A 25204-nucleotide genomic window follows, 5' to 3' on the forward strand; every position below is an offset into this window, starting at 1 on the left:
AGTGTATGTCTGTGTTACTTGGTGTAAGTGTGTGTCCGTGTTACTGGGTGTCAGTGTGTGTCTGTGTTACTTGGTGCAAGTGTGTGTCTTTGCTACTTGGTGTCCGTGTGTGTCTGTGTTACTGGGTGTCAGTGTATGTCTTTGTTACTGGGTGTCTGTCTATGTCTTTGTTACTTGGTGTCAGTGTGTGTCTGTGTTACTGGGTATCAGTCTCTGTCTTTGTTACTTGGTGTAAGTGTGTGTCTGTGTTACTTGGTGTAAGTGTGTGTCTTTGTTACTTGGTGTCCGTGTGTGTCTGTGTTACTGGGTGACAGTGCATGTCTTTGTTACTTGGTGCCAGTGTATATATGTGTTACTTGGCGTAAGTGTGTGTCTTTGTTACTTGGTGTAATTGTATGTCTTTGTTACTTGTTGTCAGAGTATGTCTTTGTTACTTGGTGTAAGTGTATGTCTTTCTTACTTGGTGTAAGTGTGTGTCTGTGTTAATTGGTGTAAGTGTGTGTCTGTGTTCCTGGGTATTAGTGTATGTCTTTGTTACTTGGTTTCAGTGTATGTCTGTGTTACTTGGTGTTAGTGTGTGTCTGTGTTACTGGGTATCAGTGCATGTGTTTGTTCCTTGGTGTCATTGTATGTCTGTGTTACTTGGTGTAAGTGTGTGTCTGTGTTACTGGGTGTCAGTGTGTGTCTGTGTTACTTGGTGTAAGTGTGTGTCTTTGTTACTTGGTGTCCGTGTGTGTCTGTGTTACTGGGTGTCAGTGTATGTCTTTGTTACTGGGTGGCAGTGTATGTCTTTGTTACTTGGTGTAAGTGTGTGTCTGTGTTACTGGGTATCATTGTCTGTCTTTGTTACTTGGTGTAAGTGTGTGGCTGTGTTACTTGGTGTAAGTGTGTGTCTGTGTTACTGGGTGTCAGTGCATGTCTTTGTTACTTGGTGCCAGTGTATATCTGTGTTACTTGGTGTAAGTGTGTGTCTTTGTTACTTGTTGTAATTGTATGTCTTTGTTACTTGTTATCAGAGTATGTCTGTGTTACTTGGTGTAAGTTTATGTCTTTGTTACTTGGTGTAAGTGTGTGTCTGTGTTACTTGGTGTAAGTGTGTGTCTGTGTTCCTGGGTATCAGTGTATGTCTTTGTTACTTGGTGTCAGTGTATGTCTGTGTTACTTGGTGTAAGTGTGTGTCTGTGTTACTGGGTATCAGTGTATGCCTTTGTTACTTGGTGTCAGTGTATGTCTGTGTTACTTGGTGTAAATGTGTGTCTGTGTTACTGGGTGTTAGTGTATGTCTTTGTTACTGGGTGTCAGTGTATCTCTTTGTTACTTGGTGTCCGTGTGTGTCTGTGTTACTGGGTGTCAGTGCATGTCTTTGTTACTTGGTGCCAGTGTATATCTATGTTACTTGGTGTAAGTGTGTGTCTTTGTTACTTGGTGTAATTGTATGCCTTTGTTACTTAGTGTCAGTGTATGTCTGTGTTACTTGGTGTAAGTGTATGTCTTTGTTACTTGGTGTACGTGTGTGTCTGTGTTACTTGGTGTAAGTGTGTGTCTGTGTTCCTGGGTATCAGTGCATGTCTTTGTTACTTGGTGTCAGTGTATGTCTGTGTTACTTGGTGTAAGTGTGTGTCTGTATTTTTGGGTGTCAGTGTATGTCTTTGTTACTTGGTGTACGTGTGTGTCTGTGTTACTTGGTGTAAGTGTGTCTCTGTTACTGGGTATCAGTGTATGTCTTTGTGACTTGGTGTCAGTGTATGTCTTTGTTACTGGGTGTCAGTGTGTGTCTTTGTTAGCTGGTATCAGTGTATGTCATTGTTACTTGGTGTAAGTGTGTGCCTGTGTTTCTGGGTATCAGTGTATGTCTTTGTTAATTGGTGTCAGTGTATGTCAAAATACAAGGTGTAAGTGTATGTCTTTGTTACTTGGTGTAATTGTCTGTCTTCGTTACTTGGTGTCAGTGTATGTCTGTGTTACTTGGTGTAAGTGTGTGTCTTTGTTACTTGGTGTCAGTGTATGTCTTTGTTACTGGGTGTCAGTGTGTGTCTTTGTGACTTGGTGTCAGTGTATGTCTTTGTTACTTGGTGTAAGTGTGTGTCTGTGTTACTGGGTATCAGTGTATGTCTTTGTGACTTGGTTTCAGTGTATGTCTTTGTTACTGGGTTTCAGTGTGTTTCTGTGTTACTGGGTATCAGTGTATGTCTTTGTGACTTGGTGTCAGTGTAAGTCTTTGTTACTGGTTGTCAGTGTATGTCTGTATTCCTGGGTATCATTGTATGTCTTTGTGACTTGTTGTCAGTGTATGTCTTTGTTACTGAGTGTCAGTGTGTGTCTTTGTGACTTGGTGTCGGTGTATGTCTTTGTTACTTTGTTTAAGTGTGTGTCTGTGATTCTGGGTATCAGTTTATGTCTTTGTTCCTTGGTGTCAGTGTAAGTCTGTGTTCCTTGGTGTAAGTGTGTGTCTTTGTGACTTGGTGTCAGTGTATGTCTGTGTTACTGGGGGTCAGTGTGTGTCTGTGTTACTGTGTATCAGTGTATGTCTTTGTTACTGGGTGTCAATGCATGTCTTTGTTACTTGGTGTCAGTGTATTTCTGTGTTACTTGGTGCAAGTGTATGTCTGTGTTACTTGGTGTAAGTGTGTGTCTGTGTTACTGGGTATCATTGTATGTCTTTGTTACTTGGTTTCAGTGTATGTCTGTGTTACTTGGTGTAAGTGTGTGTCTTTGTTACTTGGTGTACGTGTGTGTCTGTGTTACTTGGTGGAAGTGTGTGTCTGTGTTCCTGGGTATCAGTGCATGTCTTTGTTACTTGGTGTCAGTGTATGTCTGTGTTACTTGGTGTAAGTGTGTGTCTGTATTTTTGGGTGTCAGTGTATGTCTTTGTTACTTGGTGTACGTGTGTGTCTGTGTTACTTGGTGTAAGTGTGTCTCTGTTACTGGGTATCAGTGTATGTCTTTGTGACTTGGTGTCAGTGTATGTCTTTGTTACTGGGTGTCAGTGTGTGTCTTTGTTAGCTGGTATCAGTGTATGTCATTGTTACTTGGTGTAAGTGTGTGCCTGTGTTTCTGGGTATCAGTGTATGTCTTTGTTAATTGGTGTCAGTGTATGTCAAAATACAAGGTGTAAGTGTATGTCTTTGTTACTTGGTGTAATTGTCTGTCTTCGTTACTTGGTGTCAGTGTATGTCTGTGTTACTTGGTGTAAGTGTGTGTCTTTGTTACTTGGTGTCAGTGCATGTCTTTGTTACTGGGTGTCAGTGTGTGTCTTTGTGACTTGGTGTCAGTGTATGTCTTTGTTACTTGGTGTAAGTGTGTGTCTGTGTTACTGGGTATCAGTGTATGTCTTTGTGACTTGGTTTCAGTGTATGTCTTTGTTACTGGGTTTCAGTGTGTTTCTGTGTTACTGGGTATCAGTGTATGTCTTTGTGACTTGGTGTCAGTGTAAGTCTTTGTTACTGGTTGTCAGTGTATGTCTGTATTCCTGGGTATCATTGTATGTCTTTGTGACTTGTTGTCAGTGTATGTCTTTGTTACTGAGTGTCAGTGTGTGTCTTTGTGACTTGGTGTCGGTGTATGTCTTTGTTACTTTGTTTAAGTGTGTGTCTGTGATACTGGGTATCAGTTTATGTCTTTGTTCCTTGGTGTCAGTGTAAGTCTGTGTTCCTTGGTGTAAGTGTGTGTCTTTGTGACTTGGTGTCAGTGTATGTCTGTGTTACTGGGGGTCAGTGTGTGTCTGTGTTACTGTGTATCAGTGTATGTCTTTGTTACTGGGTGTCAATGCATGTCTTTGTTACTTGGTGTCAGTGTATTTCTGTGTTACTTGGTGCAAGTGTATGTCTGTGTTACTTGGTGTAAGTGTGTGTCTGTGTTACTGGGTATCATTGTATGTCTTTGTTACTTGGTTTCAGTGTATGTCTGTGTTACTTGGTGTAAGTGTGTGTCTTTGTTACTTAGTGTCCGTGTGTGTCTGTGTTACTGTGTGTCAGTGTATGTCTGTGTTACTTGGTGTCAGTGTGTGTCTGTGTTACTTGGTGTCAGTGTGTGTCTGTGTTACTTGGTGAAAGTGTGTTCTTTGTTACTTGGTGTCCGTGTTTGTCTGTGTTACTGGGTGTCAGTGCATGTCTTTGTTACTTGGTGCCAGTGTATATCGGTGTTACTTGGTGTAAGTGTGTGTCTTTGTTACTTGATGTAATTGTATGTCTTTGTTACTTGTTGTCAGTGTATGTCGGTGTTGCTTGGTGTAAGTGTATGTCTTTGTTACTTGGTATCAGTGTATGTCTTTGTTACTTGGTGTACGTGTGTGTCTGTGTTCCTGGGTATCAGTGTATGTCTTTGTTACTTGGTGTCAGTGTATGTCTGTGTTACTTGGTGTAAGTGTGTGTCTGTTTTACTGCGTATCAGTGTATGTCTTTGTTACTTCGTGTCAGCGTATGTCTGTGTTACTTGGTGTAAGTGTGTGTCTGTGTTACTGGGTGTCAGTGTGTGTCTGTGTTACATGGTGTAAGTGTGTGTCTTTGTTACTTGGTGTCCGTGTGTGTCTGTGTTACTGGGTGTTAGTGTATGTCTTTGTTACTTGGTGTCAGTGTATCTCTTCGTTACTTGGTGTCAGTGCGTGTCTGTGTTACTGGGTATCAGTGTCTGTCATTGTTACTTGTTGGAAGTGTGTGTCTGTGTTACTTGGTGTAAGTGTGTGTCTTTGTTACTTGGTGTCCGTGAGTGTCTGTGTTACTGTGTGTCAGTGCATGTCTTTGTTACTTGGTGCCAGTGTATATCTGTGTTACTTGGTGTTAGTGTGTGTCTTTGTTACTTGGTGTAATTGTATGTCTTTGTTACTTGGTGTCAGTGTATATCTGTGTTACTTGGTGTAAGTGTATGTCTTTGTTACTTGGTGTAAGTGTGTGTCTGTGTTCCTGGGTATCAGTGTATGTCTTTGTCACTTGGTGTCAGTGTATGTCTTTGTTACTGTGTGTCAGTGTGTTTCTGTGTTACTGGGTATCAGTGTATGTCTTTGCGACTTGGTGTCAGTGTAAGTCTTTGTTACTGGGTGTCAGTGTATGTCTGTGTTCCTGGGTATCATTGTATGTCTTTGTGACTTGTTGTCAGTGTATGTCTTTGTTACTGAGTGTCAGTGTGTGTCTTTGTGACTTGGTGTCGGTGTATGTCTTTGTTACTTTGTTTAAGTGTGTGTCTGTGATACTGGGTATCAGTTTATGTCTTTGTTCCTTGGTGTCAGTGTAAGTCTGTGTTACTTGGTGTAAGTGTGTGTCTTTGTGACTTGGTGTCAGTGTATGTCTGTGTTACTGGGGGTCAGTGTGTGTCTGTGTTACTGTGTATCAGTGTATGTCTTTGTTACTTGGTGTCAGTGTATGTCTGTGTTACTTGGTGCAGGAATATGCCTTTCTTACTTGGTGTAAGTGTGTGTCTGTGTTACTTGGTGGAAGTGTGTGTCTGTTTTCCTGGGTATCATTGTATGTCTTTGTTACTGGGTGTCAATGCATGTCTTTGTTACTTGGTGCCAGTGTATATCTGTGTTACTTGGTGTAAGTGTGTGTCTTTGTTACTTGGTGCAATTGTATGTCTTTGTTACTTGGTGTCAGTGTATTTTTGTGTTACTTGGTGCAAGTGTATGTCTGTGTTACTTGGTGTAAGTGTGTGTCTGTGTTACTGGGTATCATTGTATGTCTTTGTTACTTGGTTTCAGTGTATGTCTGTGTTACTTGGTGTAAGTGTGTGTGTTTGTTACTTAGTGTCCGTGTGTGTCTGTGTTACTGGGTGTCAGTGTATGTCTGTGTTACTTGGTGTCAGTGTGTGTCTGTGTTACTGGGTGTCAGTGTGTGTCTGTGTTACTTGGTGAAAGTGTGTTCTTTGTTACTTGGTGTCCGTGTTTGTCTGTGTTACTGGGTGTCAGTGTATGTCTTTGTTACTTGGTGCCAGAGTATATCGGTGTTACTTGGTGTAAGTGTGTGTCTTTGTTACTTGATGTAATTGTATGTCTTTGTTACTTGTTGTCAGTGTATGTCGGTGTTGCTTGGTGTATGTGTATGTCTTTGTTACTTGGTATAGGTGTGTGTCTGTGTTACTTGGTGTAAGTGTGTTGTCTGTGTTCCTGGGTATCAGTGTATGTCTTTGTTACTTGGTTGCAGTGTATGTCTGTGTTACTTGGTGTAAGTGTGTGGCTGTGTTACTGCGTATCAGTGTATGTCTTTGTTACTTCGTGTCAGCGTATGTCTGTGTTACTTGGTGTAAGAGTGTGTCTGTGTTACTGGGTGTCAGTGTGTGTCTGTGTTACATGGTGTAAGTGTGTGTCTTTGTTACTTAGTGTCCGTGTGTGTCTGTGTTACTGGGTGTTAGTGTATGTCTTTCTTACTTGGTGTCAGTGTATCTCTTCGTTACTTGGTGTCAGTGCGTGTCTGTGTTACTGGGTATCAGTGTCTGTCATTGTTACTTGTTGGAAGTGTGTGTCTGTGTTACTTGGTGTAAGTGTGTGTCTTTGTTACTTGGTGTCCGTGAGTGTCTGTGTTACTGTGTGTCAGTGCATGTCTTTGTTACTTGGTGCCAGTGTATATCTGTGTTACTTGGTGTAAGTGTGTGTCTTTGTTACTTGGTGTAATTGTATGTCTTTGTTACTTGGTGTCAGTATATGTCTGTGTTACTTGGTGTAAGTGTATGTCTTTGTTACTTGGTGTAAGTGTGTGTCTGTGTTACTTGGTGTAAGTGTGTGTCTGTGTTCCTGGGTATCAGTGTATGTCTTTGTCACTTGGTGTCAGTATATGTCTGTGTTACTTGGTGTAAGTGTGTGTCTGTGTTACTTGGTTTAAGTGTGTCTCAGTTACTGGGTATCAGTGTATGTCTTTGTGACTTGGTGTCAGTGTATGTCTTTGTTACTGGGTGTCAGTGTGTGTCTTTGTGACTTGTTGTCAGTGTGTGTCAAAATACTTGGTGTAAGTGTATGTCTTTGTTACTTGGTGTAATAGTCTGTCTTTGTTACTTGGTGTAAGTGTATGTCTTTGTTACTTGGTGTCAGTGCATGTCTTTGTTACTTGGTGTCAGTGTGTGTCTGTGTTACTGGATATCAGTTTATGTCTTTGTGACTTGGTATCAGTGTATGTCTTTGTTACTGTGTTTCAGTTTGTGTCTGTGTTACTGGGTATCAGTGTATGGCTTTGTGGCTTGGTATCAGTGTATGTCTTTGTTACTGGGTGTCAGAGTGTTTCTGTGTTACTGGGTATCAGTATATGTCTTTGTGACTTGGTATCAGTGTATGTCTTTGTTACTGGGTGTCAGTGTGTGTCTGTGTTCCTGGGTATCAGTGTATGTCTTTGTTACTGGGTGTCAGTGCATGTCTTTGTTACTTGGTGCCAGTGTATATCTGTGTTACATGGTGTAAGTGTGTGTCTTTGTTACTTGGTGTAATTGTATGTCTTTGTTACTTGGTGCCTGTGTATGTCTGTGTTACTTGGTGTAAGTGTATGTCTTTGTTACTTGGTGTAAGTGTGTGTCTGTGTTACTTGGTGTAAGTGTGTGTCTGTGTTCCTGGGTATCAGTGTATGTCTTTGTTACTTGGTTTCAGTGTATGTCTGTGTTACTTGGTTTAAGTGTGTGTCTGTGTTACTGGGTATCAGTGTATGTGTTTGTTTCTTGGTGTCAGTGTATGTCTGTGTTACTTGGTGTAAGTGTGTGTCCGTGTTACTGGGTGTCAGTGTGTGTCTGTGTTACTTGGTGTAAGTGTGTGTCTTTGCGACTTGGTGTCCGTGTGTGTCTGTGTTACTGGGTGTCAGTGTATGTCTTTGTTACTGGGTGTCTGTCTATGTCTTTGTTACTTTGTGTAAGTGTGTGTCTGTGTTACTGGGTATCAGTCTCTGTCTTTGTTACTTGGTGTAAGTGTGTGTCTGTGTTACTTGGTGTAAGTGTGTGTCTTTGTTACTTGGTGTCCGTGTGTGTCTGTGTTACTGGGTGTCAGTGCATGTCCTTGTTACTTGGTGCCAGTGTATATCTGTGTTACTTGGCGTAAGTGTGTGTCTTTGTTACTTGGTGTAATTGTATGTCTTTGTTACTTGTTGTCAGACTATGTCTTTGTTACTTGGTGTAAGTGTATGTCTTTCTTACTTGGTGTAAGTGTGTGTCTGTGTTAATTGGTGTAAGTGTGTGTCTGTGTTCCTGGGTATTAGTGTATGTCTTTGTTACTTGGTTTCAGTGTATGTATGTGTTACTTGGTGTAAGTGTGTGTCTGTGTTACTGGGTATCAGTGCATGTGTTTGTTCCTTGGTGTCAGTGTATGTCTGTGTTACTTGGTGTAAGTGTGTGTCTGTGTTACTGGGTGTCAGTGTGTGTCTGTGTTACTTGGTGTAAGTGTGTGTCTTTGTTACTTGGTGTCCGTGTGTGTCTGTGTTACTGGGTGTCAGTGTATGTCTTTGTTACTGGGTGTCAGTGTATGTCTTTGTTACTTGGTGTAAGTGTGTGTCTGTGTTACTGGGTATCAGTGTCTGTCTTTGTTACTTGGTGTAAGTGTGTGGCTGTGTTACTTGGTGTAAGAGTGTGTCTGTGTTACTGGGTGTCAGTGCATGTCCTTGTTACTTGGTGCCAGTGTATATCTGTGTTACTTGGCGTAAGTGTGTGTCTTTGTTACTTGGTGTAATTGTATGTCTTTGTTACTTGTTGTCAGAGTATGTCTGTGTTACTTGGTGTAAGTTTATGTCTTTGTTACTTGGTGTAAGTGTGTGTCTGTGTTACTTGGTGTAAGTGTCTGTCTGTGTTCCTGGGTATCAGTGTATGTCTTTGTTACTTGGTGTCAGTGTATGTCTGTGTTACTTGGTGTAAGTGTGTGTCTGTGTTACTGGGTATCAGTGCATGCCTTTGTTACTTGGTGTCAGTGTATGTCTGTGTTACTTGGTGTAAATGTGTGTCTGTGTTACTGGGTGTTAGTGTATGTCTTTGTTACTGGGTGTCAGTGTATCTCTTTGTTACTTGGTGTCCGTGTGTGTCTGTGTTACTGGGTGTCAGTGCATGTCTTTGTTAATTGGTGCCAGTGTATATCTATGTTACTTGGTGTAAGTGTGTGTCTTTGTTACTTAGTGTAATTGTATGCCTTTGTTACTTAGTGTCAGTGTATGTCTGTGTTACTTGGTGTAAGTGTATGTCTTTGTTACTTGGTGTACGTGTGTGTCTGTGTTACTTGGTGTAAGTGTGTGTCTGTGTTCCTGGGTATCAGTGCATGTCTTTGTTACTTGGTGTCAGTGTATGTCTGTGTTACTTGGTGTAAGTGTGTGTCTGTATTTTTGGGTATCAGTGTATGTCTTTGTTACTTGGTGTCAGTGTATGTCTGTTTTACTTGGTGTAAGTGTGTGTCTGTGTTACTGGGTGTCAGTGTGTGTCTGTGTTACTTGGTGTAAGTGTGTGTCTTTTATACATGATGTCCGTGTGTGTCTGTGTTACTGGGTGTCAGTGTATGTCTTTGTTACTGGGTGACAGTGTATGTCTTTGTTACTTGGTGTAAGTGTGTGTCTGTGTTACTTGGTGTAAGTGAGTCTCAGTTACTGGGTATCAGTGTATGTCTTTGTGACTTGGTGTCAGTGTATGTCTTTGTTACTGGGTGTCAGTCTGTGTCTTTGTGACTTGTTGACTGTGTGTGTCAAAATGCTTGGTGTAATTGTATGTCTTTGTTACTTGTTGTAAGTGTATGTCTTTGTTACTTGGTGTCAGTGTATGTCTTTGTTACTTGGTGTGGTGCATGTCTGTGTTACTTGGTGTAAGTGTCTGTCTTTGTTACTTGGTGTCAGTGTATGTCTTTGTTACTTGGTGTCAGTGTGTGTCTGTGTTACTGGACATCAGTGTATGTCTTTGTGACTTGGTATCAGTGTATGTCTTTGTTACTGTGTTTCAGTGTGTGTCTGTGTTACTGGGTATCAGTGTATGTCTTTGTGGCTTGGTATCAGTGTATGTCTTTGTTACTGGGTGTCAGAGTGTTTCTGTGTTACTGGGTATCAGTGTATGTCTTTGTGACTTGGTATCAGTGTATGTCTTTGTTACTGGGTGTCAGTGTGTGTCTGTGTTCCTGGGTATCAGTGTATGTCTTTGTGACTGGGTGTCAGTGCATGTCTTTGTTACTTGGTGCCAGTGTATATCTGTGTTACATGGTGTAAGTGTGTGTCTTTGTTACTTGGTGTAATTGTATGTCTTTGTTACTTGGTGTCTGTGTATGTCTGTGTTACTTGGTTTCAGTGTATGTCTGTGTTACTTGGTTTAAGTGTGTGTCTGTGTTACTGGGTATCAGTGTATGTGTTTGTTTCTTGGTCTCATTGTATGTCTGTGTTACTTGGTGTAAGTGTGTGTCCGTGTTACTGGGTGTCATTGTGTGTCTGTGTTACTTGGTGTAAGTGTGTGTCTTTGCTACTTGGTGTCCGTGTGTGTCTGTGTTACTGGGTGTCAGTGTATGTCTTTGTTACTGGGTGTCTGTCTATGTCTTTGTTACTTGGTGTAAGTGTGTGTCTGTGTTACTGGGTATCAGTCTCTGTCTTTGTTACTTGGTGTAAGTGTGTGTCTGTGTTACTTGGTGTAAGTGTGTGTCTGTGTTACTGGGTATCAGTGTCTGTCTTTGTTACTTGGTGTAAGTGTGTGGCTGTGTTACTTGGTGTAAGTGTGTGTCTTTGTTACTTGGTGTCCGTGTGTGTCTGTGTTACTGGGTGTCAGTGTATGTCTTTGTTACTTGGTGTAAGTGTGTGTCTGTGTTACTTGGTGTAAGTGTATGTCTGTGTTCCTGGGTATCAGTGTATGTCTTTGTTACTTGGAGTCAGTGTATGTCTGTGTTACTTGGTGTAAGTGTGTGTCTGTGTTACTGGGTATCAGTGTATGCCTTTGTTACTTGGTGTCAGTGTATGTCTGTGTTACTTGGTGTAAATGTGTGTCTGTGTTACTGGGTGTTAGTGTATGTCTTTGTTACTGGGTGTCAGTGTATCTCTTTGTTACTTGGTGTTCGTGTGTGTCTGTGTTACTGGGTGTCAGTGCATGTCTTTGTTACTTGGTGCCAGTGTATATCTATGTTACTTGGTGTAAGTGTGTGTCTTTGTTATTTGGTGTAACTGTATGCCTTTGTTCCTTAGTGTCAGTGTATGTCTGTGTTACTTGGTGTAAGTGTGTGTCTGTGTTACTTGGTGTAAGTGAGTGTCTGTGTTCCTGGGTATCAGTGTACGTCTTTGTTACTTGGTGTCAGTGTATGTCTGTGTTACCTGGTGTAAGTGTGTGTCTGTATTTTTGGGTATCAGTGTATGTCTTTGTTACTTGGTGTCAGTGTATGTCTGTGTTACTTGGTGTATGTGTGTGTCTGTGTTACTGGGTGTCAGTGTGTGTCTGTGTTACTTGGTGTAAGTGTGTGTCTTTTATACATGGTGTTCGTGTGTGTCTGTGTTACTGGGTGTCAGTGTATGTCTTTGTTACTGGGTGTCAGTGTATGTCTTTGTTACTTGGTGTAAGTGTGTGTCTGTCTTACTGGGTATCAGTATCTGTCTTTGTTACTTGGTGCAAGTGTGTGTCTGTGTTACTGGGTATCAGTGTATGTCTTTGTTACTTGGTGTCAGTGTATGTCCGTGTTACTTGGTCTAAGTGTGTGTCTGTCTTACTGGGTATCAGTGTATGTCTTTGTGACTTGGTGTCAGTGTATGTCTTTGTTACTGGGTGTCAGTGTGTGTCTTTGTGACTTGGTGTCAGTGTATGTCTTTGTTACTTGGTGTAAGTGTGTGTCTGTGTTACTGGGTATCAGTGTATGTCTTTGTTACTTGGTGTCATTGCATGTCAAAATACTTGGTGTAAGTGTATGTCTTTGTTACTTGGTGTCAGTGTATGTCTGTGCTCCTTGGTGTAAGTATGTCTCTGCGTTCCTGAGTATCAGTGTATGTCTTTGTTACTGAGTGTAAGTGTATGTCAAAATAGTTGGTGTAAGTGTGTGTCTGTGTTGCTTGGTGTAAGTGTGTGTCTTTGTTACTTGGTGTCCGTGTGTGTCTGTGTTACTGGGTGTCAGTGTATGCCTTTGTTACTGGGTGTCAGTGTATGTCTTTGTTACTTGGTGTCAGTGTATGTCTTTGATGCTTGGTGTAATTGTGTGCCTGTGTTACTGGGTATCAGTGCATGTCTGTGTTACTGGGGGTCAGTGTGTGTCTGTGTTACTGGGAGTCAGTGTCTGTTTCTAACTGGGTGTCAGTGTGTGTCTGTGTTACTGGGTATCTGTGTATGTCTTTGTTACTTGGTGTAAGTGTATGTCTTTGTTACTTGGTGTCAGTGTATGTGTTTGTGACTTGGTGTCATTGTATGTCTTTGTTACTATGTGTCAGTGTATGTCTTTGTTACTTGTTGTAAGTGTATGTCAAAATACTTGGTGTAAGTGTATGTCTTTGTTATTTGGTGTACTTGTCTGTCTTTGTTACTTGGCGTAAGTGTATGTATTTTTTACTTGGTGTCAGTGTCTGTCTGTGTTACTTGGTGTCAGTGTATGTCTTTGTTACTGGGTGTCAGTGTGTTGCTTTGTGACTTTGTGTCAGTGTATGTCTTTGTTACCTGGTGTAAGTGTGTGTCTGTGTTACTGGTTAACAGTGTATGTCTTTGTTACTTGGTGTCAGTGTATGTCTGTGTTACTTGGTGTAAGTGTGTGTCTGTGTTACTGGTTATCAGTGAATGTCCTTTTACTTGGTGTCAGTGTATGTCTGTGTTACTTGGTGTAAGTGTGTGTCTGTGTTACTGGGTGTCAGTGTGTGTCTGTGTTTCTTAGTGCAAGTGTGTGTCATTGTTACTTGGTGTCCATGTCTGTCTGTGTTACTGGTTGTCAGTGCTTGTCTGTGTTACTTGGTGTAAGTGTATGTCTTTGTTACTTGGTGTCAGTGTATGTCTCTGTTACTTGGTGTAATTGTGTGTCTGTGTTACTGGGTATCAGTGTATGTCCTTGTTACTTGGAGTCATTGTCTGCCTTTGTTACTTGGTGTAAGTGTGTGTCTGTGTTACTTGGTGTAAGTGTGTGTCTGTGTTACTGGGTATCAGTGTATGTCTTTGTTACTTGGTGTCAGTGTATGTCTTTGTTACTTGGTGTAAGTGTGTGTCTGTGTTACTTGGTGTAAGTGAGTTGTCTGTGTTCCTGGGTATCAGTGTATGTCTTTGTTACTTGGTGTCAGTGTATGTCTGTGTTACTTGGTGTAAGTGTGTGTCTGTGTTACTGCGAATCAGTGTATTTCTTTGTTACTTCGTGTCAGCGTATGTCTGTGTTACTTGGTGTAAGTGTGTGTCTGTGTTACTGGGTGTCAGTGTGTGTCTGTGTTACATGGTGTAAGTGTGTGTCTTTGTTACTTGGTGTCCGTGTGTGTCTGTGTTACTGGGTGTTAGTGTATGTCTTTGTTACTTGGTGTCAGTGTATCTCTTCGTTACTTGGTGTCAGTGCGTGTCTGTGTTACTGGGTATCAGTGTCTGTCATTGTTACTTGTTGGAAGTGTGTGTCTGTGTTACTTGGTGTATGTGTGTGTCTTTGTTACTTGGTGTCCGTGAGTGTCTGTGTTACTGTGTGTCAGTGCATGTCTTTGTTACTTGGTGCCAGTGTATATCTGTGTTACTTGGTGTAAGTGTGTGTCTTTGTTACTTGGTGTAATTGTATGTCTTTGTTACTTGGTGTCAGTGTATGTCTGTGTTACTTGGTGTAAGTGTATGTCTTTGTTACTTGGTGTAAGTGTGTGTCTGTGTTACTTGGTGTAAGTGTGTGTCTGTGTTCCTGGGTATCAGTGTATGTCTTCGTCACTTGGTGTCAGTGTATGTCTGTGTTACTTGGTATAAGTGTGTGTCTGTGTTACTTGGTTTAAGTGTGTCTCAGTTACTGGGTATCAGTGTATGTCTTTGTGACTTGGTGTCAGTGTATGTCTTTGTTACTGGGTGTCAGTGTGTGTCTTTGTGACTTGTCGTCAGTGTGTGTCAAAATACTTGGTGTAAGTGTATGTCTTTGTTACTTGGTGTAATAGTCTGTCTTTGTTACTTGGTGTAAGTTTATGTCTTTGTTACTTGGTGTCAGTGCATGTCTTTGTTACTTGGTGTCAGTGTGTGTCTGTGTTACTGGATATCAGTGTATGTCTTTGTGACTTGGTATCAGTGTATGTCTTTGTTACTGTGTTTCAGTGTGTGTCTGTGTTACTGGGTATCAGTGTATGTCTTTGTGGCTTGGTATCAGTGTATGTCTTTGTTACTGGGTGTCAGAGTGTTTCTGTGTTACTGGGTATCAGTATATGTCTTTGTGACTTGGTATCAGTGTATGTCTTTGTTACTGGGTGTCAGTGTGTGTCTGTGTTCCTGGGTATCAGTGTATGTCTTTGTTACGGGGTGTCAGTGCACGTCTTTGTTACTTGGTGCCAGTGTATATCTGTGTTACATGGTGTAAGTGTGTGTCTTTGTTACTTGGTGTAATTGTATGTCTTTGTTACTTGGTGCCTGTGTATGTCTGTGTTACTTGGTGTAAGTGTATGTCTTTGTTACTTGGTGTAAGTGTGTGTCTGTGTTACTTGGTGTAAGTGTGTGTCTGTGTTCCTGGGTATCAGTGTATGTCTTTGTTACTTGGTTTCAGTGTATGTCTGTGTTACTTGGTTTAAGTGTGTGTCTGTGTTACTGGGTATCAGTGTATGTGTTTGTTTCTTGGTGTCAGTGTATGTCTGTGTTACTTGGTGTAAGTGTGTGTCCGTGTTACTGGGTGTCAGTGTGTGTCTGTGTTACTTGGTGTAAGTGTGTGTCTTTGCTACTTGGTGTCCGTGTGTGTCTGTGTTACTGGGTGTCAGTGTATGTCTTTGTTACTGGGTGTCTCTCTATGTCTTTGTTACTTGGTGTAAGTGTGTGTCTGTGTTACTGGGTATCAGTCTCTGTCTTTGTTACTTGGTGTAAGTGTGTGTCTGTGTTACTTGGTGTAAGTGTGTGTCTTTGTTACTTGGTGTCCGTGTGTGTCTGCGTTACTGGGTGTCATTGCATGTCAAAATACTTGGTGTAAGTGTATGTCTTTGTTACTTGGTGTCAGTGTATGTCTTTGTTACTGGGTGTCTCTCTATGTCTTTGTTACTTGGTGCAAGTGTGTGTCTGTGTTACTGGGTATCAGTGTATGTCTTTGTTACTTGGTGTCAGTGTATGTCCGTGTTACTTGGTCTAAGTGTGTGTCTGTCTTACTGGGTATCAGTGTATGTCTTTGTGACTTGGTGTCAGTGTATGTCTTTGTTACTGGGTGTCAGTGTGTGTCTTTGTGACTTGGTGTCAGTGTATGTCTTTGTTACTTGGTGTAAGTGTGTGTCTGTGTTACTGGGTATCAGTGTATGTCTTTGTTACTTGGTGTCATTGCATGTCAAAATACTTGGTGTAAGTGTATGTCTTTGTTACTTGGTGTCAGTGTATGTCTGTGCTCCTTGGTGTAAGTATGTCTCTGCGTTCCTGAGTATCAGTGTATGTCTTTGTTACTGAGTGTAAGTGTATGTCAAAATAGTTGGTGTAAGTGTGTGTCTGTGTTGCTTGGTGTAAGTGTGTGTCTTTGTTACTTGGTGTCCGTGTGTGTCTGTGTTACTGGGTGTCAGTGTATGCCTTTGTTACTGGGTGTCAGTGTATGTCTTTGTTACTTGGTGTCAGTGTATGTCTTTGATGCTTGGTGTAATTGTGTGCCTGTGTTACTGGGTATCAGTGCATGTCTGTGTTACTGGGGGTCAGTGTGTGTCTGTGTTACTGGGAGTCAGTGTCTGTTTCTAACTGGGTGTCAGTGTGTGTCTGTGTTACTGGGTATCTGTGTATGTCTTTGTTACTTGGTGTAAGTGTATGTCTTTGTTACTTGGTGTCAGTGTATGTGTTTGTGACTTGGTGTCATTGTATGTCTTTGTTACTATGTGTCAGTGTATGTCTTTGTTACTTGTTGTAAGTGTATGTCAAAATACTTGGTGTAAGTGTATGTCTTTGTTATTTGGTGTACTTGTCTGTCTTTGTTACTTGGCGTAAGTGTATGTATTTTTTACTTGGTGTCAGTGTCTGTCTGTGTTACTTGGTGTCAGTGTATGTCTTTGTTACTGGGTGTCAGTGTGTTGCTTTGTGACTTTGTGTCAGTGTATGTCTTTGTTACCTGGTGTAAGTGTGTGTCTGTGTTACTGGTTAACAGTGTATGTCTTTGTTACTTGGTGTCAGTGTATGTCTGTGTTACTTGGTGTAAGTGTGTGTCTGTGTTACTGGTTATCAGTGAATGTCCTTTTACTTGGTGTCAGTGTATGTCTGTGTTACTTGGTGTAAGTGTGTGTCTGTGTTACTGGGTGTCAGTGTGTGTCTGTGTTTCTTAGTGCAGGTGTGTGTCATTGTTACTTGGTGTCCATGTCTGTCTGTGTTACTGGTTGTCAGTGCTTGTCTGTGTTACTTGGTGTAAGTGTATGTCTTTGTTACTTGGTGTCAGTGTATGTCTCTGTTACTTGGTGTAATTGTGTGTCTGTGTTACTGGGTATCAGTGTATGTCCTTGTTACTTGGAGTCATTGTCTGCCTTTGTTACTTGGTGTAAGTGTGTGTCTGTGTTACTTGGTGTAAGTGTGTGTCTGTGTTACTGGGTATCAGTGTATGTCTTTGTTACTTGGTGTCAGTGTATGTCTTTGTTACTTGGTGTAAGTGTGTGTCTGTGTTACTTGGTGTAAGTGAGTTGTCTGTGTTCCTGGGTATCAGTGTATGTCTTTGTTACTTGGTGTCAGTGTATGTCTGTGTTACTTGGTGTAAGTGTGTGTCTGTGTTACTGCGAATCAGTGTATTTCTTTGTTACTTCGTGTCAGCGTATGTCTGTGTTACTTGGTGTAAGTGTGTGTCTGTGTTACTGGGTGTCAGTGTGTGTCTGTGTTACATGGTGTAAGTGTGTGTCTTTGTTACTTGGTGTCCGTGTGTGTCTGTGTTACTGGGTGTTAGTGTATGTCTTTGTTACTTGGTGTCAGTGTATCTCTTCGTTACTTGGTGTCAGTGCGTGTCTGTGTTACTGGGTATCAGTGTCTGTCATTGTTACTTGTTGGAAGTGTGTGTCTGTGTTACTTGGTGTATGTGTGTGTCTTTGTTACTTGGTGTCCGTGAGTGTCTGTGTTACTGTGTGTCAGTGCATGTCTTTGTTACTTGGTGCCAGTGTATATCTGTGTTACTTGGTGTAAGTGTGTGTCTTTGTTACTTGGTGTAATTGTATGTCTTTGTTACTTGGTGTCAGTGTATGTCTGTGTTACTTGGTGTAAGTGTATGTCTTTGTTACTTGGTGTAAGTGTGTGTCTGTGTTACTTGGTGTAAGTGTGTGTCTGTGTTCCTGGGTATCAGTGTATGTCTTCGTCACTTGGTGTCAGTGTATGTCTGTGTTACTTGGTATAAGTGTGTGTCTGTGTTACTTGGTTTAAGTGTGTCTCAGTTACTGGGTATCAGTGTATGTCTTTGTGACTTGGTGTCAGTGTATGTCTTTGTTACTGGGTGTCAGTGTGTGTCTTTGTGACTTGTCGTCAGTGTGTGTCAAAATACTTGGTGTAAGTGTATGTCTTTGTTACTTGGTGTAATAGTCTGTCTTTGTTACTTGGTGTAAGTTTATGTCTTTGTTACTTGGTGTCAGTGCATGTCTTTGTTACTTGGTGTCAGTGTGTGTCTGTGTTACTGGATATCAGTGTATGTCTTTGTGACTTGGTATCAGTGTATGTCTTTGTTACTGTGTTTCAGTGTGTGTCTGTGTTACTGGGTATCAGTGTATGTCTTTGTGGCTTGGTATCAGTGTATGTCTTTGTTACTGGGTGTCAGAGTGTTTCTGTGTTACTGGGTATCAGTATATGTCTTTGTGACTTGGTATCAGTGTATGTCTTTGTTACTGGGTGTCAGTGTGTGTCTGTGTTCCTGGGTATCAGTGTATGTCTTTGTTACGGGGTGTCAGTGCACGTCTTTGTTACTTGGTGCCAGTGTATATCTGTGTTACATGGTGTAAGTGTGTGTCTTTGTTACTTGGTGTAATTGTATGTCTTTGTTACTTGGTGCCTGTGTATGTCTGTGTTACTTGGTGTAAGTGTATGTCTTTGTTACTTGGTGTAAGTGTGTGTCTGTGTTACTTGGTGTAAGTGTGTGTCTGTGTTCCTGGGTATCAGTGTATGTCTTTGTTACTTGGTTTCAGTGTATGTCTGTGTTACTTGGTTTAAGTGTGTGTCTGTGTTACTGGGTATCAGTGTATGTGTTTGTTTCTTGGTGTCAGTGTATGTCTGTGTTACTTGGTGTAAGTGTGTGTCCGTGTTACTGGGTGTCAGTGTGTGTCTGTGTTACTTGGTGTAAGTGTGTGTCTTTGCTACTTGGTGTCCGTGTGTGTCTGTGTTACTGGGTGTCAGTGTATGTCTTTGTTACTGGGTGTCTCTCTATGTCTTTGTTACTTGGTGTAAGTGTGTGTCTGTGTTACTGGGTATCAGTCTCTGTCTTTGTTACTTGGTGTAAGTGTGTGTCTGTGTTACTTGGTGTAAGTGTGTGTCTTTGTTACTTGGTGTCCGTGTGTGTCTGCGTTACTGGGTGTCAGTGCATGTCTTTGTTACTTGGTGCCAGTGTATATCTGTGTTACTTGGCGTAAGTGTGTGTCTTTGTTACTTGGTGTAATTGTATGTCTTTGTTACTTGTTGTCAGAGTATGTCTTTGTTACTTGGTGTAAGTGTATGTCTTTCTTACTTGGTGTAAGTGTGTGTCTGTGTTAATTGGTGTAAGTGTGTGTCTGTGTTCCTGGGTATTAGTGCATGTCTTTGTTACTGGGTGTCAGAGTGTTTCTGTGTTACTGGGTATCAGTATATGTCTTTGTGACTTGGTATCAGTGTATGTCTTTGTTACTGGGTGTCAGTGTGTGTCTGTGTTCCTGGGTATCAGTGTATGTCTTTGTTACTGGGTGTCAGTGCATGTCTTTGTTACTTGGTGCCAGTGTATATCTGTGTTACATGGTGTAAGTGTGTGTCTTTGTTACTTGGTGTAAGTGTGTGTCTGTGTTCCTGGGTATCAGTGTATGTCTTTGTTACTGGGTGTCAGTGCATGTCTTTGTTACTTGGTGTCTGTGTATGTCTGTGTTACTTGGTGTAAGTGTATGTCTTTGTTACTTGGTGTAAGTGTGTGTCTGTGTTACTTGGTGTAAGTGTGTGTCTGTGTTCCTGGGTATCAGTGTATGTCTTTGTTACTTGGTTTCAGTGTATGTCTGTGTTACTTGGTTTAAGTGTGTGTCTGTGTTACTGGGTATCAGTGTATGTGTTTGTTTCTTGGTGTCAGTGTATGTCTGTGTTACTTGGTGTAAGTGTGTGTCCGTGTGACTGGGTGTCAGTGTGTGTCTGTGTTACTTGGTGTAAGTGTGTGTCTTTGCTACTTGGTGTCAGTGTGTGTCTGTGTTACTGGGTGTCAGTGTATGTCTTTGTTATCGGGTGTCTGTCTATGTCTTTGTTACTTGCTGTAAGTGTGTGTCTGTGTTACTGGGTATCAGTCTCTGTCTTTGTTACTTGGTGTAAGTGTGTGTCTGTGTTACTTGGTGTAAGTGTGTGTCTTTGTTACTTGGTGTCCGTGTGTGTCTGTGTTACTGGGTGTCAGTGCATGTCTTTGTTACTTGGTGCCAGTGTATATCTGTGTTACTTGGCGTAAGTGTGTGTCTTTGTTACTTGGTGTAATTGTATGTCTTTGTTACTTGTTGTCAGAGTATGTCTTTGTTACTTGGTGTAAGTGTATGTCTTTCTTACTTGGTGTAAGTGTGTGTCTGTGTTAATTGGTGTAAGTGTGTGTCTGTGTTCCTGGGTATTAGTGTATGTCTTTGTTACTTGGTTTCAGTGTATGTCTGTGTTACTTGGTGTAAGTGTGTGTCTGTGTTACTGGGTATCAGTGCATGTGTTTGTTCCTTGGTGTCAGTGTATGTCTGTGTTACTTGGTGTAAGTGTGTGTCTGTGTTACTGGGTGTCAGTGTGTGTCTGTGTTACTTGGTGTAAGTGTGTGTCTTTGTTACTTGGTGTCCGTGTGTGTCTGTGTTACTGGGTGTCAGTGTATGTCTTTGTTACTTGGTGTCAGTGCATGTCTTTGTTACTTGGTGTCAGTGTGTGTCTGTGTTACTGGATATCAGTGTATGTCTTTGTGACTTGGTATCAGTGTATGTCTTTGTTACTGTGTTTCAGTGTGTGTCTGTGTTACTGGGTATCAGTGTATGTCTTTGTGGCTTGGTATCAGTGTATGTCTTTGTTACTGGGTGTCAGAGTGTTTCTGTGTTACTGGGTATCAGTATATGTCTTTGTGACTTGGTATCAGTGTATGTCTTTGTTACTGGGTGTCAGTGTGTGTCTGTGTTCCTGGGTATCAGTGTATGTCTTTGTTACGGGGTGTCAGTGCACGTCTTTGTTACTTGGTGCCAGTGTATATCTGTGTTACATGGTGTAAGTGTGTGTCTTTGTTACTTGGTGTAATTGTATGTCTTTGTTACTTGGTGCCTGTGTATGTCTGTGTTACTTGGTGTAAGTGTATGTCTTTGTTACTTGGTGTAAGTGTGTGTCTGTGTTACTTGGTGTAAGTGTGTGTCTGTGTTCCTGGGTATCAGTGTATGTCTTTGTTACTTGGTTTCAGTGTATGTCTGTGTTACTTGGTTTAAGTGTGTGTCTGTGTTACTGGGTATCAGTGTATGTGTTTGTTTCTTGGTGTCAGTGTATGTCTGTGTTACTTGGTGTAAGTGTGTGTCCGTGTTACTGGGTGTCAGTGTGTGTCTGTGTTACTTGGTGTAAGTGTGTGTCTTTGCTACTTGGTGTCCGTGTGTGTCTGTGTTACTGGGTGTCAGTGTATGTCTTTGTTACTGGGTGTCTCTCTATGTCTTTGTTACTTGGTGTAAGTGTGTGTCTGTGTTACTGGGTATCAGTCTCTGTCTTTGTTACTTGGTGTAAGTGTGTGTCTGTGTTACTTGGTGTAAGTGTGTGTCTTTGTTACTTGGTGTCCGTGTGTGTCTGCGTTACTGGGTGTCAGTGCATGTCTTTGTTACTTGGTGCCAGTGTATATCTGTGTTACTTGGCGTAAGTGTGTGTCTTTGTTACTTGGTGTAATTGTATGTCTTTGTTACTTGTTGTCAGAGTATGTCTTTGTTACTTGGTGTAAGTGTATGTATTTCTTACTTGGTGTAAGTGTGTGTCTGTGTTAATTGGTGTAAGTGTGTGTCTGTGTTCCTGGGTATTAGTGTATGTCTTTGTTACTGGGTGTCAGAGTGTTTCTGTGTTACTGGGTATCAGTATATGTCTTTGTGACTTGGTATCAGTGTATGTCTTTGTTACTGGGTGTCAGTGTGTGTCTGTGTTCCTGGGTATCAGTGTATGTCTTTGTTACTGGGTGTCAGTGCATGTCTTTGTTACTTGGTGCCAGTGTATATCTGTGTTACATGGTGTAAGTGTGTGTCTTTGTTACTTGGTGTAAGTGTGTGTCTGTGTTCCTGGGTATCAGTGTATGTCTTTGTTACTGGGTGTCAGTGCATGTCTTTGTTACTTGGTGTCTGTGTATGTCTGTGTTACTTGGTGTAAGTGTATGTCTTTGTTACTTGGTGTAAGTGTGTGTCTGTGTTACTTGGTGTAAGTGTGTGTCTGTGTTCCTGGGTATCAGTGTATGTCTTTGTTACTTGGTTTCAGTGTATGTCTGTGTTACTTGGTTTAAGTGTGTGTCTGTGTTACTGGGTATCAGTGTATGTGTTTGTTTCTTGGTGTCAGTGTATGTCTGTGTTACTTGGTGTAAGTGTGTGTCCGTGTGACTGGGTGTCAGTGTGTGTCTGTGTTACTTGGTGTAAGTGTGTGTCTTTGCTACTTGGTGTCAGTGTGTGTCTGTGTTACTGGGTGTCAGTGTATGTCTTTGTTATCGGGTGTCTGTCTATGTCTTTGTTACTTGCTGTAAGTGTGTGTCTGTGTTACTGGGTATCAGTCTCTGTCTTTGTTACTTGGTGTAAGTGTGTGTCTGTGTTACTTGGTGTAAGTGTGTGTCTTTGTTACTTGGTGTCCGTGTGTGTCTGTGTTACTGGGTGTCAGTGCATGTCTTTGTTACTTGGTGCCAGTGTATATCTGTGTTACTTGGCGTAAGTGTGTGTCTTTGTTACTTGGTGTAATTGTATGTCTTTGTTACTTGTTGTCAGAGTATGTCTTTGTTACTTGGTGTAAGTGTATGTCTTTCTTACTTGGTGTAAGTGTGTGTCTGTGTTAATTGGTGTAAGTGTGTGTCTGTGTTCCTGGGTATTAGTGTATGTCTTTGTTACTTGGTTTCAGTGTATGTCTGTGTTACTTGGTGTAAGTGTGTGTCTGTGTTACTGGGTATCAGTGCATGTGTTTGTTCCTTGGTGTCAGTGTATGTCTGTGTTACTTGGTGTAAGTGTGTGTCTGTGTTACTGGGTGTCAGTGTGTGTCTGTGTTACTTGGTGTAAGTGTGTGACTTTGTTACTTGGTGTCCGTGTGTGTCTGTGTTACTGGGTGTCAGTGTATGTCTTTGTTACTGGGTGTCAGTGTATGTCTTTGTTACTTGGTGTAAGTGTGTATCTGTGTTACTGGGTATCAGTGTCTGTCTTTGTTACTTGATGTAAGTGTGCGGCTGTGTTACTTGATGTAAGTGTGTGTCTTTGTTACTTGGTGTCCGTGTGTGTCTGTGTTACTGGGTGTCAGTGCATGTCTTTGTTACTTGGTGCCAGTGTATATCTGTGTTACTGGTTGTCAGTGTGTGTCTGTGTTACTTGGTGTAAGTGTGTGTCTTTGCTACTTGGTGTCCGTGTGTGTCTGTGTTACTGGGTGTCAGTGTATGTCTTTGTTACTGGGTGTCTCTCTATGTCTTTGTTACCTGGTGTAAGTGTGTGTCTGTGTTACTGGGTATCAGTCTCTGTCTTTGTTACTTGGTGTAAGTGTGTGTCTGTGTTAATTGGTGTAAGTGTGTGTCTTTGTTACTTGGTGTCCGTGTGTGTCTGTGTTACTGGGTGTCAGTGCATGTCTTTGTTACTTGGTGCCAGTGTATATCTGTGTTACTTGGCGTAAGTGTGTGTCTTTGTTACTTGGTGTAATTGTATGTCTTTGTTACTTGTTGTCAGAGTATGTCTTTGTTACTTGGTGTAAGTGTATGTCTTTCTTACTTGGTGTAAGTGTGTGTCTGTGTTAATTGGTGTAAGTGTGTGTCTGTGTTCCTGGGTATTAGTGTATGTCTTTGTTACTGGGTGTCAGAGTGTTTCTGTGTTACTGGGTATCAGTATATGTCTTTGTGACTTGGTAACAGTGTATGTCTTTGTTACTGGGTGTCAGTGTGTGTCTGTGTTCCTGGGTATCAGTGTATGTCTTTGTTACTGGGTGTCAGTGCATGTCTTTGTTACTTGGTGCCAGTGTATATCTGTGTTACATGGTGTAAGTGTGTGTCTTTGTTACTTGGTGTAAGTGTGTGTCTGTGTTCCTGGGTATCAGTGTATGTCTTTGTTACTGGGTGTCAGTGCATGTCTTTGTTACTTGGTGTCTGTTTATGTCTGTGTTACTTGGTGTAAGTGTATGTCTTTGTTACTTGGTGTAATTGTATGCCTTTGTTACTTAGTGTCAGTGTATGTCTGTGTTACTTGGTGTAAGTGTATGTCTTTGTTACTTGGTGTACGTGTGTGTCTGTGTTACTTGGTGTAAGTGTGTGTCTGTGTTCCTGGGTATCAGTGCATGTCTTTGTTACTTGGTGTCAGTGTATGTCTGTGTTAATTGGTGTAAGTGTGTGTCTGTATTTTTGGGTATCAGTGTATGTCTTTGTTACTTGGTGTCAGTGTATGTCTGTGTTACTTGGTGTAAGTGTGTGTCTGTGTTACTGGGTGTCAGTGTGTGTCTGTGTTACTTGGTGTAAGTGTGTGTCTTTTATACATGGTGTCCGTGTGTGTCTGTGTTACTGGGTGTCAGTGTATGTCTTTGTTACTGGGTGTCAGTGTATGTCTTTGTTACTTGGTGTAAGTGTGTGTCTGTGTTACTTGGTGTCAGTGTGTCTCAGTTACTGGGTATCAGTGTATGTCTTTGTGACTTGGTGTCAGTGCATGTCTTTGTTACTGGGTGTCAGTGTGTGTCTTTGTGACTTGTTGTCAGTGTGTGTCAAAATACTTGGTGTAAGTGTATGTCTTTGTTACTTGTTGTAATAGTCTGTCTTTGTTACTTGGTGTAAGTGTATGTCTTTGTTACTTGGTGTCAGTGTATGTCTTTGTTACTTGGTGTGAGTGCATGTCTGTGTTACTTGGTGAAAGTGTGTGTCTTTGTTACTTGGTGTAAGTGTATGTCTGTGTTACTGGATATCAGTGTATGTCTTTGTGACTTGGTATCAGTGTATGTCTTTGTTCCTGTGTTTCAGTGTGTGTCTGTGTTACTGGGTATCAGTGTATGTCTTTGTGGCTTGGTATCAGTGTATGTCTTTGTTACTGGGTGTCAGAGTGTTTCTGTGTAACTGGGTATCACTGTATGTCTTTGTGACTTGGTATCAGTGTATGTCTTTGTTACTGGGTGTCAGTGTGTGTCTGTGTTCCTGGGTATCAGTGTATGTCTTTGTTACTGGGTGTCAGTGCATGTCTTTGTTACTTGGTGCCAGTGTATATCTGTGTGACATGGTGTAAGTGTGTGTCTTTGTTACTTGGTGTAATTGTATGTCTTTGTTACTTGGTGTCTGTGTATGTCTGTGTTACTTGGTGTAAGTGTATGTCTATGTTATTTGGTGTAAGTGTGTGTCTGTGTTTCTTGGTGTAAGTGTGTGTCTGTGTTCCTGGGTATCAGTGTATGTCTTTGTTACTTGGTTTCAGTGTATGTCTGTGTTACTTGGTTTAAGTGTGTGTCTGTGTTACTGGGTATCAGTGTATGTGTTTGTTTCTTGGTGTCAGTGTATGTCTGTGTTACTTGGTGTAAGTGTGTGTCCGTGTTACTGGGTGTCAGTGTGTGTCTGTGTTACTTGGTGTAAGTGTGTGTCTTTGCTACTTGGTGTCCGTGTGTGTCTGTGTTACTGGGTGTCAGTGTATGTCTTTGTTACTGGGTGTCTGTCGATGTCTTTGTTACTTGGTGTAAGTGTGTGTCTGTGTTACTGGGAATCAGTCTCTGTCTTTGTTACTTGGTGTAAGTGTGTGGCTGTGTTACTTGGTGTAAGTGTGTGTCTTTGTTTCTTGGTGTCCGTGTGTGTCTGTGTTACTGGGTGTCAGTGTATGTCTTTGTTACTTGGTTTCAGTGTATGTCTGTGTTACTTGGTGTAAGTGTGTGTCTGTGTTAC

The sequence above is a fragment of the Heterodontus francisci genome, unplaced genomic scaffold (assembly GCF_036365525.1).
Source record: "Heterodontus francisci isolate sHetFra1 unplaced genomic scaffold, sHetFra1.hap1 HAP1_SCAFFOLD_49_1, whole genome shotgun sequence".
Classification (NCBI taxonomy): Eukaryota; Metazoa; Chordata; class Chondrichthyes; order Heterodontiformes; family Heterodontidae; genus Heterodontus; species Heterodontus francisci.